The sequence below is a fragment of the Tachyglossus aculeatus genome, chromosome 1 (genome assembly GCF_015852505.1).
Source record: "Tachyglossus aculeatus isolate mTacAcu1 chromosome 1, mTacAcu1.pri, whole genome shotgun sequence".
Taxonomy (NCBI): Eukaryota; Metazoa; Chordata; class Mammalia; order Monotremata; family Tachyglossidae; genus Tachyglossus; species Tachyglossus aculeatus.
In genome coordinates, this window is record NC_052066.1 from 80,401,069 (window position 1) to 80,416,110 (window position 15,042).

Here is a 15,042-nt window from a genome sequence, read left to right on the forward strand (position 1 = left end):
AAATTGCATGGCCTAATGTCCCAAACTTTGAACCAACCCTTGATCTTTCAACAAGGTAAGGAAAGATGAAAAGCTTATCTGAAAAATTTGCTCAACTAAAGAACACCTTTTTGGAAATTTGATTGGAAAGAGCAGTAAAAAATTCTGCATTTCCCAAAGCATAAAATTTAAGGGAGTTGAGGTGGGGAATCTTGTTTTTTATGCTTTTAAATGGTAAAATAATATCTTATTTAATATTGTGCATTTAGTCCCAACCCAAGGGTAATAAATTAACAGGTACTTTCTACATTCAATTTTTTTGACAAATTCAAAGGAGGAATGCCTCAATATAAGACATCACAGAGGATTTGGGTGCTGTGTGCAGCTTTAAATTTTGTCACAAAAAAGTGCCAAGGGACAGCAGACATAAATTATCAATAAAATGTCCTGAATCTAACATAAGTATAGAAAATCTTCACAGCAAAAGTAAAAAGTTTGAAGCAAATTATTGACAGCAATATATATCATTCTTTTTAGTTAAAAAGCCCTGTCCTTTCAGTAGTATATGACCAAGATTCTTTCCACAGCAGAGTCAGTGTAAGGTATAGTGGGCAAAGTGCCACTTCAGTTTTCTGTCAAAAGCACAGGAAATTCACTTCTGTGTCATTTGCAGACATCTTAGGCATGATGGTACATAACTATAGAACATCAGTCTTGATTACCTAGGGTATTACCTGCTAAAGTTGGCTTTGTTCTTTGTCACTCTGCGTTGAAAAATTATTTTTCTACAAAATATGTATTTCAACAGTAAAATGTGCTGCTCCCAGAGTAGCTTAGTCATTACCAGACTTTAAAAAATATCTCATCATGTCAGAGGATGTTTCCTCATATGCAAAATAGAAATATTAATACCATGCTCTTTCCTTTCCAAAGTAGTGATGCAAAATATCTTTCTGGCTAATTCTGTCTCTGTTTTATATTTAGGATGTGGTTATTCGTGTAGAATAATTTGAGACATATGGTCTAATCCCAATGGTTTAAAATACACTTTTAAATGAGACTTGAATGTTTCAACACACAACTATCTGCATATGTCAAATTTTCAATTATGGCTGGAGGGTGGAGAAGAATAGGGAGTAGGATGAAATTTGCAACTATTTACAGAAATCAACATTTATAGCAAAAAGTCCTCTTTCATAGAATTTCTAAAAGGTCAACTTGAAAGATCAGGTGTCACATTTTAAACAAAGAAATGATAAAAAGCTTCGGTCTTTAACAAGCAGTAATAATAATAATAATAATAATAATAATAATTTTGATATTTGTTAAATGCTTACTATGTGCAAAGCACTGTTCTAAGTGCTGGGGAGGATACAAGGTGATCAGGTTGTCCCATGTGGGGCTCACGATCCTAATCCCCATTTTACAGATGAGGTAACTGAGGCACAGAGAAGTTAAGTGACTTGCCCAAAGTCACACAGCAGTATCCATTTAGCTCCTCATAACAGAGAACACAAGATCAGTGTCCCTAAAGAAATGCAACAAAATCATTCTTTACTGTTGCTAATTGCCCGGTGTGGGTTCAGTTCAATGTGTTCAACTATAGTCTCTCTCAATCACTCTCTCCTCCCCCATTGCTCTGATACCAGAAGCAGTGTCAGGTGTCAGAGACAGTGTAAATCACATTAGGAGCTTATTCTCAATAAAACAGCTGCATTTTTCCCACTACTACTAAATCACTGTCTTCATTATGCAGATAGGTATGCACCCTGCAACTAATCTTGAGAAAAGATACTTAGCAGGAAATCTATATTTTTTAAGAAAAATGGTGGGATACTTGTGATTGTTTTCTTACTATTCAAAGAATTCTGTATAGTTATCGTATGGCCCGCAATACTTGACTCTCTGAATTCTACATGAAAAAATATCCTGTAAAGTTTCTGTTTTATTTTTTATGGTATTCGTTAAGCACTTACTATTTGCCAGGTGCTGTACTAAGAGCTGGGGATAAGTGAGCAGTTTAGACACAGTCCCTGACCTCATAGAGCTCACAGTTTTATTCCCCATTTTACAGATGAGGTAACTGAGGAGCAAAGAATTTAAGTGACTTGCCCAAGGTCACAGAACAGACATGAGGAAGAGCTGGAGATAGAACCCAGGCCCATGCTGCTTCGCCTTCCTAATTAGATTGAGTGCTTCATGTGGGACAGGGACTGTGTTTGAACTGATTAACTAGTATCTATCCCAGTGTTTAATACAATGCTTGGCAAATGGTAAGCAGTTAAATACCACCATCAGCGTAACTTCTAGCGGTACAGTCCAGCGGCATCCAGGGTGTCTGAGCAGCCTTATTAGTGCACTGCATGCTCTGAATGAAGGAGTTAGAAAGGCTGCCCTAATAATTCTCTGCATCACCAAACACAAACTGTTCCACTGAAAATCTTCCCCTGAGAACTCTGATCTTGAGGTGCAATAAGGAACTCATCTACCTCCTCTGATATATTGAACTCTTCCAAATGCTTAATACAGTGCTCTGCACTAAATAAATGTAATTGATTGAATGACTCACCTACTTTTTTTTTTAGGTCTGTCATAAAAGGAATTGTTAGTATTGCTTAATCAATCGTTGGAATTTATTGACTGCTTAGTGTGTACGGACCACTGAACTAAGTAACACATAGAAGCAGGTACAGACTCCATGTGGAACAAAACTCATTAGTGTAGCAAGGATCTAACTCTATGGGCAACAACACAGAAGTGTATACTGATTTATAGCAGTCTTTTCAGTCACACTTGCCCTTATGGATAAGATCTCACCATCAGAAGCCTCATCTTCAAACAGAAAGGACAGCAATACTTTGCCTTTTTCTCTACCTGTAATTTATTGTAGCCTCTCTCAGGATCACACCTGGAGAATTTCCAGTACTCTAGCAGTCTTGGCTACAGGAGGGAGAGTCAGCCAGGTGCATATCCATTCCATTCCTAGCTTGGGCAGTGGCTAGCGAGTGGAAGGCAAGCTGCTACAAGTCAAAACTTACCTGTGCTTGGCAGCAGCGGCATGGGAGACAGTCGAGAATGTCGACTAAAGTTTACTGCATGGCAGAAGGCAACGGTAAACCACTTCTATATTTTTACCAAGAAATCTCTATGGATACATTACCAGAATGATTGCAGAGGAGAGCGGGGCATTCTAGGAGAGATGTGTCCATGAAGTTGCTATGGGTCAGAAACAACGGCATAAGCCAAGCCAATTTATTTTAGAATGCCTCTCCCAGTAGTGGGAGATGGTAGTAGGGTTCATGTCTACCCATTATATTGTACTCTCCCAAGCATCTAGAATAATACCGTGCACACAGTAAGTGCTCAATACACACCAGTAATTGTGGTGGGCATGCACTTATACTTATCCGTATCCACTTTTCAGGGTGCTATGTGATTGTGAACATGCGTATATCAGAGAAGCAGCATGGCTCAGTGGAAAGAGCACGGGCTTTGGAGTCAGAGGTCATGGGTTCAAATCCCGCTTCGCCAATTAATTGTCAGCTGTGTGACTTTGGGCAAGTCATTTAACTTTTCTCGGCCTCAGTTACCTCATCTGTAAAATGGGGATGAAGACTGTGAGCCCTTCATGGAACAACCTGATCACCTTTTATCCCCCGAGCTCTTAGAACAGTGCTTCGCATATAGTAAGCGCTTAACAAATGCCATCATTATTATTATAACAGATAATACGACTCTTCTCTTCTAAGCAGGGAACTTATCTACCTCCTCTGATATATTGAACTCTTCTAAATGCTTAATACAGTGCTCTGCACTAAATAAATATAACATTGAATGACTCACCTACTTTTTTTTAGGTCTGTCATAAAAGGAATTGTTAGTATTGCTTAATCAATTGTCGGCATTTATCGACTGCTTACTGTGTATAGACCACTAAACTAAGTGCTTGGGAGAGTACAATGTAATAAAGGTTGAAGTTTTGATTAAAAATTAAGTTACTTGTTAAGTGCTTATGACATGGCAAGTGCCATTCTGAGCACTGGAGTAGATAAAGTTTAGAACAGTGCCCAGTGCTTAGAACAGTGCTTGGCACATAGGGCTTAACAAATTTCATTATTAGTATTATTACAAGTTATTCAGGTTGGACACAGTCCCTGTGCCACGCAGGGCTTACATTCTAAGTAGGCGCTTACAGTCTAGAGGGGAAGCCAGACATTAAATATGGATGGGGGAAATGGCAGAGTATGTGAATGTGTACAGAAGTGCTGAGAGAAGGTTGAATAACAAGTGCTTATGAGGCTTAGAGCCATGTTCAAAGATGACATGAAAGGGAGAGAGGGTAGAGGAAATGATGGGTTCTTCGGGGGAGGCTTCTTGGAGGACATATTAGTTTAGAAGAGGTTTGGATGTGGGGAGAGTGAAGATCTGGCAAATATGAAGAGGGAAGATACAGGCAAGAGTTTAGTGGCAAGCTCGAGATATAATGAGTAGGTTGGCTTTAGAGCAGCAAAGTGTGAGCTGGTTTGTAGGAGGAAATCAGTGAGGTAAGGCAGGAAGGGGAGAGCTGATTGAGTTTAAGGCACTGGTCAGGAGTTTCTGTTTGATGTGGAGGTGGAAGGTCAACCATGGACGTTTCTGAGTAGTGGGAGGCAGGGACTAAGCATTTGTATATGGAAATAATCTGGCCAGGAGAGATAAGTATGGACTTCACCTATGGGCATTTGTGTGGCCAAAAAATCAATAAAGGTAGCAGATGTGATTATTTTCTTTAATGGTACTCTAAGTTGGACTCACAGTATCAACCACACTGCATCCATACAGAGACTTTTCCTGCTATGCTGTCATTTTGTTTTTCACAGCTCCTGATAATTTAGCTTTTGCCACCCTGTATTTTCTTTCTTAAAAGGTTTTGCTCAAAAAGGGCTGCTTCTTTCTTGATGAAAATAAGTCTGACCAGTCTACAGATGGCAATTGATTGCCAATTTTTAGCTGAAATACAGCACTGTCTGAGGCTTAGCTTTATTTCATTGTATCCTCTGCTCTCCTTGCTATCCATTTCCAATTTCAGCTAACAATACAGCAGCTGTTTGGGTAACCTACTGTTAGATATTCTCCTCATGAGTCCTTATGAGGAGTCCAATGAACCTGTGTTGAGATAATCAGACAATCAATGCTAGCAGAATGATTTTTTTCAAGCACTTGGTTGTTTTTTCTTCTATCTTGCCATTTGATGCTGGCATGATAGTGCAGTCTGTAAGTCATGCTGATAGAACTGCTCAGTGAATTGAATGTGGTGTCAAATGGGGCTTTCCACATTTCATAGATATAAAGATTTGTCAGCCCTACAGTTCTGTTGACTTCCTGTTTGGTCTTGCCAGGTGCAGCCTGGTATATAGATTTTGACTTCAAAGTAATTGCCAATCCATACTGCTTTGTTGATTCCGGGAAGTCTTTTATAATCATCTGAATGTCTTCTTGTTTGTGTTACTTCCTAATAACATTAATAATGATAATAATAACAAAAAATAAATGAATAAGTGTAGTATTTGTTAAGTGCTACATACAAGGCACTGAACTAAGCACTGGGGTAGATACAAGATAATCAGTTTGGACACAGTCCCTGTCCCACATGGAGCTCACTGGTTTAATTCTCATTTTACAGATGAGGTAACTAAGGCACAGAGAAGTTAAGTGACTTGCCCAAGGTTACACAGCAGATAAGTGATGGAGCCGGGATTAGGATCAATGTCCTGTGACTCTGAGACCCATGCTCTTCCTACTAAAACATGCTGCTTAGCCATTGTTAATAATAATAATGATAGTACTTAAGAACTTAATATGTGCCAAGCACTGTTCTAAACTCTGGGTTAGTTACAGGTTAATCAGGTTGGACACAGCCCCTCTGGGTCACACTTAATCCCTATTTTATAGATGAGGTAACTGAGGTACAGAGAATTTACTGACTTGCCTAAGGTCAGCAAACAAGTGGTAAAGCTGCATGGCACAGGGGAAAGAGCACAGGCTTTGGAGCCAGAGGTCATGGTTTCAAATCCCAGCTCTGCCAATTGTCAGCTGTGTGACTTTGGGCAAGTCACTTCACTTGTCTGTGCCTCAGTTACCTAATCTGGAAAATCGGGATTGAGACTGTGAGCCCCCCATGGGACAACCTGATCAACTTGTAACCTCCCCAGCACTTAGAACAGTGCTTTGCACGTAGTAAGCACTTAATAATGCCATTATTATTATTATTATTATTATTATTATTGTTATTATTATGGGGAATTGTTATTGTTATTATTGTTATTATGTTATAACAATTCCCCATAATAACATAGGTTATGTTATTATGGGGAATTGTTATTGTTATGGGGAAGCAGCGTGGCTCAGTGGAAAGAGCACGGGCTTTGGAGTCAGAGGTCATGGGTTCAAATCCCGGCTCCACCACATGTCTGCTGTGTGACCTTGGGCAAGTCACTTCACTTCTCTGAGCCTCAGTTACCTCATCTGTAAAATGGGGATTAAGACTGTGAGCCCCCCTATGGGACAACCTGATCAACTTGTAACCTCCCCAGCACTTAGAACAGTGCTTTGCACGTAGTAAGCGCTTAATAATGCCATTATTATTATTATTATTGTTGTTATTAAAGCTGGGATAAGAACCAGGTTCTCCTGACTTCCTCTACACTAAGCCATGTTGCTTCCCATGAACATTTAGCACCTCTTGTATGAGGTCATCTAAGTTGAAAGTTACCTAGAGCATCAGAGAGTCATGTTATGATGCTCAACTTCCAAATGCCTTGTTGCATCCTTAAACCTAGCTGCAGAGAATAGGTTGAACAGGACTTACCTAATACTTAACCCTATATTATCCCATTAGTCTGGAAGCTCTTATGGGATCATGTCCACCTACTCTGTTGTAGTGAATTCACTCAGCTCTTAATATAGTGCTCTGCACATAGTAAGCACTTAATGAATACCACTGATTGAGGCAGAGGCAGGCAAATTAGCAAGGAGATTGATGCAGTAGTCAAGGTGGGCTATGATGAGTCCTTGGATCAGCGTGATAGCCGTTAAACCTCTTTCATGCCATTGTGCTTATTGGCAAGGTCTGTTGTGAATAAAATAATAATAAATAATAATAATGCTTTTTGTTAAGTGCATATTATGTGCCGAGTACTGTTCTATGCACTGGAATAGATACGAGGTAATCAGGTTGTCCCATGTGGGGCTCACAGTCATAATCCCCATTTTACAGATGAGGTAACAAGCACAGAGAAAGTTACATGAATGACCCAAAGTCACACAACTGACAAGTGGCGGAGCCAGGATTAGAACCCATGCATTCTGACTCCCAAGCCAGTGCTCTTTCCACTAAGTCATTCTGCACCTGCACAAAGGCAGACTACTAGCTCTGAAGCAGTTCTTAACACAGCACAACTGCTCTGGACTAGACATGTGTCAAGGCATGATTGATTAGAGTAGGATACACAAATTCAGTAAAATTTGTTCCATGATGAATTATCCTGTAAGAATCAGTTCACTGCAATCTCTTGTCCTCTTCTGGCAGCAAAAGGGAGTGCTGTTGAGCAGCTTTGCTTAATATTTGCTCTTGTCTTTCAACACAAACTTTTTTTTCTCAAAGACACTCATAGCACAGACTCACTGTCAGTTGGCCTTTCAACAACCACATTGCTGTTCCCTAGCCTCTCTAACTTGTATCTAGCCCAGCTCTGAGAGCAGTGCTTCACACCCAGTAATACTTATATATCATAATAATAATTTTTTTAGCAGTTATCCTCCCTGCCTGACGCCACTTAGTTACTCCCCCTCAAACAAAACCATACCAAAGGCAAATCTCCTCCAAGAGGCCTTCCCTAATTCCCTCTTTCCTCTTTTCCCACTTCCTTCTTTGTCACCCTGACTTGCTCCCTTTATTCACTTCCCCCACAGCCCCACAACACTTATGCACATATCTGTAATTTATTTATTTATATTATTATCTGTCTCCCCCTATAGACTGTAAGCTCATTGTGGGTGGGGAATCTGTCTATTGTTAAACTGTACTCTCTCCAGGGCTCAGTACCTTGCTCTGCACACAGCAAGTGCTCAATAAATATGATTGACTGACCACTTCCAGGTTCTCAGAGTTTGGCTCACCAATCCCTGCCATGTTTCACAGGGCCCAGGGAAGAAGCAAATCTAGAGGTCATGGACTACTTTCTGCATAGAGTCTGGTCTAATTATAATGATAGAGAGCAAAGAGCTACATGCATCCCACTTCTCACCTTTGGCCTCACCTCCGTTTATCCTCTACAGTTCTCAGTGCTGGAGACCATTCTCATCAACTAGGAGAATGAACTTGCAGAGGATCGATGCCTGGACCCTGTAACTGACCTTGGGATGGAAACAATCTGCATTCTTCCTATTCATTCGCCCCCTCTAGACTGTAAGCCCACTGGTCTGTTTATTGTTGTATTGTACTCTCTCAAATGCTTAGTGCAGTGCTTTGCGCACAATAAGTACTCAATAAATACAACTGAATGAATGGATGAATACTGCCTTGACTACTGCATCAACCTCCTTGATAATCTCCTTGCCTCCTGCACAAATCAATCAGTGGTATTTATTAAGTGCTTACTCTGTGCAGAGCACTGTAATAAGAGCTGGGTGAGTTCACTACAAAAGAATAAGTGGATGTGCTCCCTGTACAGTCATAAACAAGACTGTACCACCAACCCTGGCTTAAAGGGAGTTCTGTGCCACTCGTACAGTGAGAAAGTCAGATCATGCGTGCATGTTGGGCGATGGTTTGCTAAAGGACAACTACAGAAGACTAGTCTGTGATGCAGTGATCAAAAGGAGAATCACACTGTTTTGTAAAGGCAAATAAAGAGGATTTAATTCAAGAGGCAGAGTCATGGATCAGGTCTCACTGTGCAAACAGGTCCTGTAGAGTCACTCCAAAGGCCGAACATTTTCTGAATCCCTTATAAAAAGATGGTGATTTAGGCTTTATTATTACTACTACATAAATAATCGCCAGTGGTGCAATCTTTGAATATCAGAGAAAAAGAATGTAAGGGAACAATTTTGGATCAAGCAAAGAAGGGTGTGGATGTCTTTTTAAGCTTCGCTAAATTAAAAATTAAGCATAACAAAAATATGTTTGGGGAAAGGAACCTAACCCAGTTTATTACTTGCTGTTGAAAGCATTATCTTGAATATCTTGAAATTTGATGTCTTATCATATTTTATCATTTGTGTTGGTTTCTTTAAGTGGAATGCTTGCATATTATTCTTACCTAAGTGCCAAGTTTACAAAGGAAACAAGGGCAGGTCTCTGCAATTAGGCACCCTCATTCCTGATAGCTCAGGTAATAAAAGTGTGGTTTGTGGTGGGAGTGCCATTATCTGGGGTTCTGGGTTAACCCTTCACTTTGAGCTGCTGAAACCTAGACTCAGAAACCATGCATGACAACTATGAAGTTGTCAAAGCTACTGAAAGAAATAAGGGAGTGGGTTACCATTCATTCATTCACTTGTATTTATTGAGCGCTTACTGTGTGCAGAGCAATCTACTAAGTGCTTGGAAAGTACAATTCAGCAACAGATAGAGACAATCCCCACCCAACAATGGGCTCACAATTTTACAAACTTTAATCAATTTATGTGAAGGTTTCTGTAAACTGAAAATTTATAAACACTCAAGATTTGAATTTTCTTCTCAAGTGTTAGAAGTCTGCTAAAAGATACAGGGTGATGATTTCGATGAAAACACCGAGTTGTACTGTTCTCATTGCATTGCTTATCACTTAAAAAGAGGAAAACAGAGTAACACTTGATTGATTTGTTTCAAAAATATGCTTAAATATTTGAGTTTCTCATTTTTTACAGGGTGTGATAACAGATCATTCTCTGAAGAAATGGATTTTTAATTAACATTATTGAATCCCTCTGAACGCCACACATATCTAGATGCAATGTAAGCAATTCTATGACTAACTGGATCAATGGCAGACTTGATTTCATTTCAAAGAGAATCAGTAATCTACGCTTACATTTTGCCACAGTTCTGGATGTGGAGAAAACACGAACCTGTTTCAAATTTTATCCATATCTGTGGAAATGAAAAGGGGAATTTAAAGCAAATGCTTGGCTGACTGGAAGCCAATGGTTATGTTTTTTTCTTTAATGTACACGTCAGCATCTCCATTACTGTGGCTAAAGGACACTACAAGTTTGCGACTTCAAAATGACACACAGTTGCACTTCCTGAGAAGCAGCGTGCTTTAATAGAAAGAGCTCAGGACTGGGAGTCAGCGGTTTTGGGTTCTAATCACTACCCCATCACTTACCTGCTGCATTACCTTGGACAAATCACTGAATTCTCTGCCTCATTTTCCTCATCTGTAAAATGGGTATTCAATAGTGGTTCTCCCTCCTAGATTGTGATCCCCATGTAGGACAGAGACTGTGTTTGACCTATTATCTTGTATCCATCCTAGTGCTTAGCAAATTTTAAACACTTAAATACCACAATAATTATTATAATTATTATTATTTCCTGTCTGTGTCATCCCTTGGTAATTCAAGGAGCGGAAGAGTTTTTGCTAATGGTCCCCAAATATGAATCTGACAGGTTAGGGCCGGATGATTTTCCATGAAGCAGCGTGGCTCAGTGGAAAGAGCCTGGGCTTTGGAGTCAGAGATCATGGGTTCAAATCCTGGCTCCACCAATTGTCAGCTGTGTGACTTTGGGCAAGTCATTTAACCTCTCTGTGCCTCAGCTACCTCATCTGTAAAATGGGGCTTAAGACTGTGAGCCCCCGGTGGGACAACCTGATCACCTTGTAATCTCCTCAGTGCTTAGAATAGTGCTTCGCACTTAGTAAGTGCTTAATAAATGTCATTATTATTATTAGTATGAATGGTCCTCACCTCAAGAATTATTTCATGATTCTGACTCAAGAAAGCTAGGCACTGCTAAAATACAGTTAGAACATTTTAGAGTGGAGTTCAGAATAGCTACAGCTAGAATTTGATTGGATTTCATACATTTTTCCCCTAAACATTTGGAAAATATGGATTACTTCAGGTGAAATGGATACAAAAATGCCCAAAGGAACAGGCATGATTATATTAAAGGAACAACTTTGCTCCCAACAATAAATATTTCTTTTTAAATGTATTAAATTTAAGAGCATGGGACAACCAACCTGATTACTTTGTATCTACCCCAGCGCTCCAGGACTTTGAACAGTGCTTAGCACCTAGTAAGCTCTTAACAAATATCATAATAATAACAATAATAATAATAATAAACATTTGAAGGGAAATTTAACTGGGGAAGTTCTGCATCAGGACAATTTTGTGAAACCAGGAATATATAAAGCTTCAATTTTCTTAAATCACTTATTGGATCAGACTACTAGAACACTAATCCTGTCTTTATTGTTATAAACAAAATAGAATACGCTAAATTTTCATCATACATATATGCTGAGAGGTATTACTGTGCAGTCTCACAGTGAACCTCCTCACTGGTTCTCATTCTCGCCTGTCCCGATGTCAACCGCTAGCCCACATCCTTCCTCTGGCCAGGAATGCCCTCTCTCCACACATCTGCTTAAACTAGCTCTCTTCCTCCCTTCAAAGCCCTAGTGAGAGCTCACCTCCTCCAGGATGCCTTCCCAGATTGAGCCCCCCTTTTCCTCCCATCCTCCTTCTCCCCTCCCCATCGCCCTTCCTCTCCCCACAGCACTTGTATATATTCCTATATATTCATTACTCTTTTATTTGTACATACTTACTATATTCATTTTATTAATGGTGGGTATATAGCTATAATTGTATTTATTCTGATAGTATTGACACCTGTCTACTTGTTTTGCTGTCTGTCTCCCCCTCCTAGACTGTGAGCCCATTGTTGGGTAGGGACTGTCTCTAGATGCTGCCGGTTTGTACTTCCCAAGCACTTAATACAGTGCTCTGCACACAGTAAGCACTCAGTAAATATGATTGAATGAATGAATAAAGATTAAATACTAGCAAAAGAACAAGCCAGTCATCCTATTGCCCGTGACCCATTAAAAGCAGTTGGAGTGCTGAATAAGAATAAGCAGAAAGACTAGAATTAAAATGCTTTGAATAGTTTATATTTAACATAAATTTCTGATTACTTCCAAAACTGAAAGGGAGGTAGGTGGGGGAGGAATCCAGTTGTATGGGCCTTTATCCAATTAAGGGACCTTTATCTGCTACCTTGCTAACATCCATTTGCTAATAACCCTATTCAATTTCAGTTAGTTCTATACCTCAGTGAGGCTGTATGCCTCCAAAATGATGGAGAGGATAAAAGTGAAAACTATTTTTGAGAACCTCCGCCTCTTTTGAACTGACACTGAATTAATGTTGAAATCAGACTAGTACCGAATTTATATTTCAGCCATCACTACCCTGCCTGTTGAGCTGTCTCAGTTTTTTTTTTCCTAACTCTTTCATGAATCCTTCTGCACCTCTGCTTGAAGTGATTGCTGTTGATATTTGAAGACAGTAATAAAGCAAAGTCCTGCAGTATTAGCCAGCAACTGCTATGTTGCCTCAAAAATGCCATCCCACCTATGAACAGTCCCTAAAGCACAATTAATCAAAAGAAGAAAAAGCTTTCCCTTTGCCCCAAGGGCAGATTCAAGGCTTTATTAAAAAAGGAGTGTTCACCAGTGGATCAATTTCTGAATCTCCTAATTTATAGAAAAAAATATCTGGTTGATCTCTCTCCCTGGATCCCCTTTCCTATGTACATATAACATACAATGGGGAGGTGACCCCAGTAGCCATTTACCTGGGCTAGGCAGTAGCAGCATGGGAGAGAGTCAAAGGCAGAGACTCATTAACCAGAGAAGCAGCGTGGCTCAGTGGAAAGAGCAAGGGCTTTGGAGTCAGAGGTCATGCGTTCAAATCCTGGCTCCGCCAATTGTCAGCTGTGTGACTTTGGGCAAGTCACTTAACTTCTCTGGGCCCCAGTTACCTCATCTGTAAAATGGGGATTAAGACTGTGTCACCCCTGTGGGACAACCTCATCATCTTGTAACTTCCCCAGTGCTGAGAACAGTGCTTTGCACATAGTAAGCACTTAATAAATGCCATCATTATAATTATTATTAACTGCGTGGAAGGAGACAATGGTAAACCATTTCCATATTTTTAACGAAGAAAACTCTATGTATTCACTACCAGAACGACTGTAGATGGAAGTGGGGCGTTTTGGGAGAGATACATCCATGACATCGCTCTGGGACAGCCACAACTCGACAGCATAAGAGAACAACAAGAGAGCAACTGGAATTGTTCATTCACATTTGCCAACAAACCTGAAAGTACAGTGAGCTCAGTGAGAAACCAACAATAGCAGGAGGAAGAAAGGAAACAATCCAGCACTGTCTGTTGCTTTGATGGGCAAAAACGGGAAGTGAGTCTGAGGCGGGGACTCCAGTGACCAAAGCAGCAATGTGGGAGTGGGAGGGGGAGAGAGAGGGAGAGAGAGAGGAAGAGAGGAAGAGAGAGAAAGAGAGAGAGAGAGAGAGAGAGAATGCATACATGCACAACCTTACATAAGTGAGTGCATGAGTAGCTGCATGGCTTGGCACATAAATACTTTTGACACATAAATACTTGTGGTCCCTTCTATTTAAGCCCTCTAGACTGTAAGCCCGATATGGTCAGAGAAAATTCTACCAACACTGTTATACTGCACTCTCCCAAGAGCTTAGTACAGTGCTCGGCACACAGTAAATTCTCAATAAATGATTGATTAATGGATTGATTAATTGTGAACTCCATACGGGACAGGGACTGTGTCCAACCTAATTATGTTGTGCTTATAGCAATACTTCATATAGTGCTTAATTCATAATAAGCATTTCTTTTTTATGGTATTTGTTAAGTGTTTACTATGTGCCAAGCACTGAAATAAGTGCTGGTGTACATACAAAGTAATCAGGGTGGACACAGTCCATGTCCTACTTGGGGCTCACAGTCATAATCCCCATTTTATAAAGGAGGTAATTGAGGCCCTCCCTCTCAGGGTCACACCTGGAGAGTTTCCAGTATTCTTCCCGTCTCAACTACGGGAGGGAGAGTCAAGCAGAGGCGTACCCACTCCATTCTTACCTTGGCCAGTGGTTAGCGAGTGGAAGGCAACCTGCTACAAGTCAAGACTCCCCTGAGTTGGGCAGCAATGACATGGGAGAGAGTCAAGGGCGGAGATTCAATTTTACTCCCTGGAAGGAGGCAATGGTAAATCACTTCCATATTTTTACCAACATAACTCTAAGGATACACTACCAAAACGATGGCAGGTGGAGGTGGGGCATTCTGCGAGAGATGTGTCCATGATGTCGCTATGGGTCGGAGATGACTTGATAGCATACAAATTAATTAAGGCCCAGAGAAGTGAAGTGACTTACTCAAGGCCACAGACCAGACAAGTGGCAGAGCTGGAATTAGAACCCAGGTCCTTCTGGCTCCCAGGCTTGTTCTCTAACCACTGGAAATACTGCAATTATTATTACCATCATCTGTGTAGCTGAGTAATTAGTGGAAGGGTGTAAGATTGAGGTTAATGTGGCTATCTCTCTACCCAGAATAGATCTAGGTTTGTTTATTAGTCAGAGTTGTTGTCTTCTGTACTGGAGAAAATACTTTATTCTCAGTGATGCATAGCTTTCATTTTTTTTTTTAATGGTATTTGTTAAGTGCTTACTATGTGTCAAGCAGTAAGTGCTGGGGTGGATACATTTAATCAGTTGGGACACAGTCCTTATTCCATATGGGACTCAGTCTAACTAGGTGGGAGAATCGGTACTGAATCTTCATTTTAAGGAAACTGGGGCACAGAAGAGTTAAGGGACTTGTCCAAGGTCACCCAGCAACCAATTGGCAGAGTCAAGATTATAACCCAAATCCTCTGTCTCCTAGCCCTATGCTCTGTCAACTGGCTCATGCTGCTTCCTTGAAGCAGAATATATTTAATGATTAACAGATAAATAATTTGTAAATAGAAAT

General features: G+C 40.3%; 1 protein-coding gene and 1 non-coding gene across 2 annotated transcripts in view; one reads left to right on the forward strand and one right to left on the reverse strand.

Moving 5' to 3' along the window:
* LOC119926909 (glypican-5-like) overlaps nt 1-15,042 on the reverse strand; it is a 931,977-nt gene that overhangs the window by 455,867 nt on the left and 461,068 nt on the right. The window lies entirely within an intron of this gene.
* Nucleotides 2,870-3,007, forward strand: LOC119934984. The gene has a single exon (XR_005453055.1). It is a non-coding gene; the product is annotated as a small nucleolar RNA SNORA7 (small nucleolar RNA).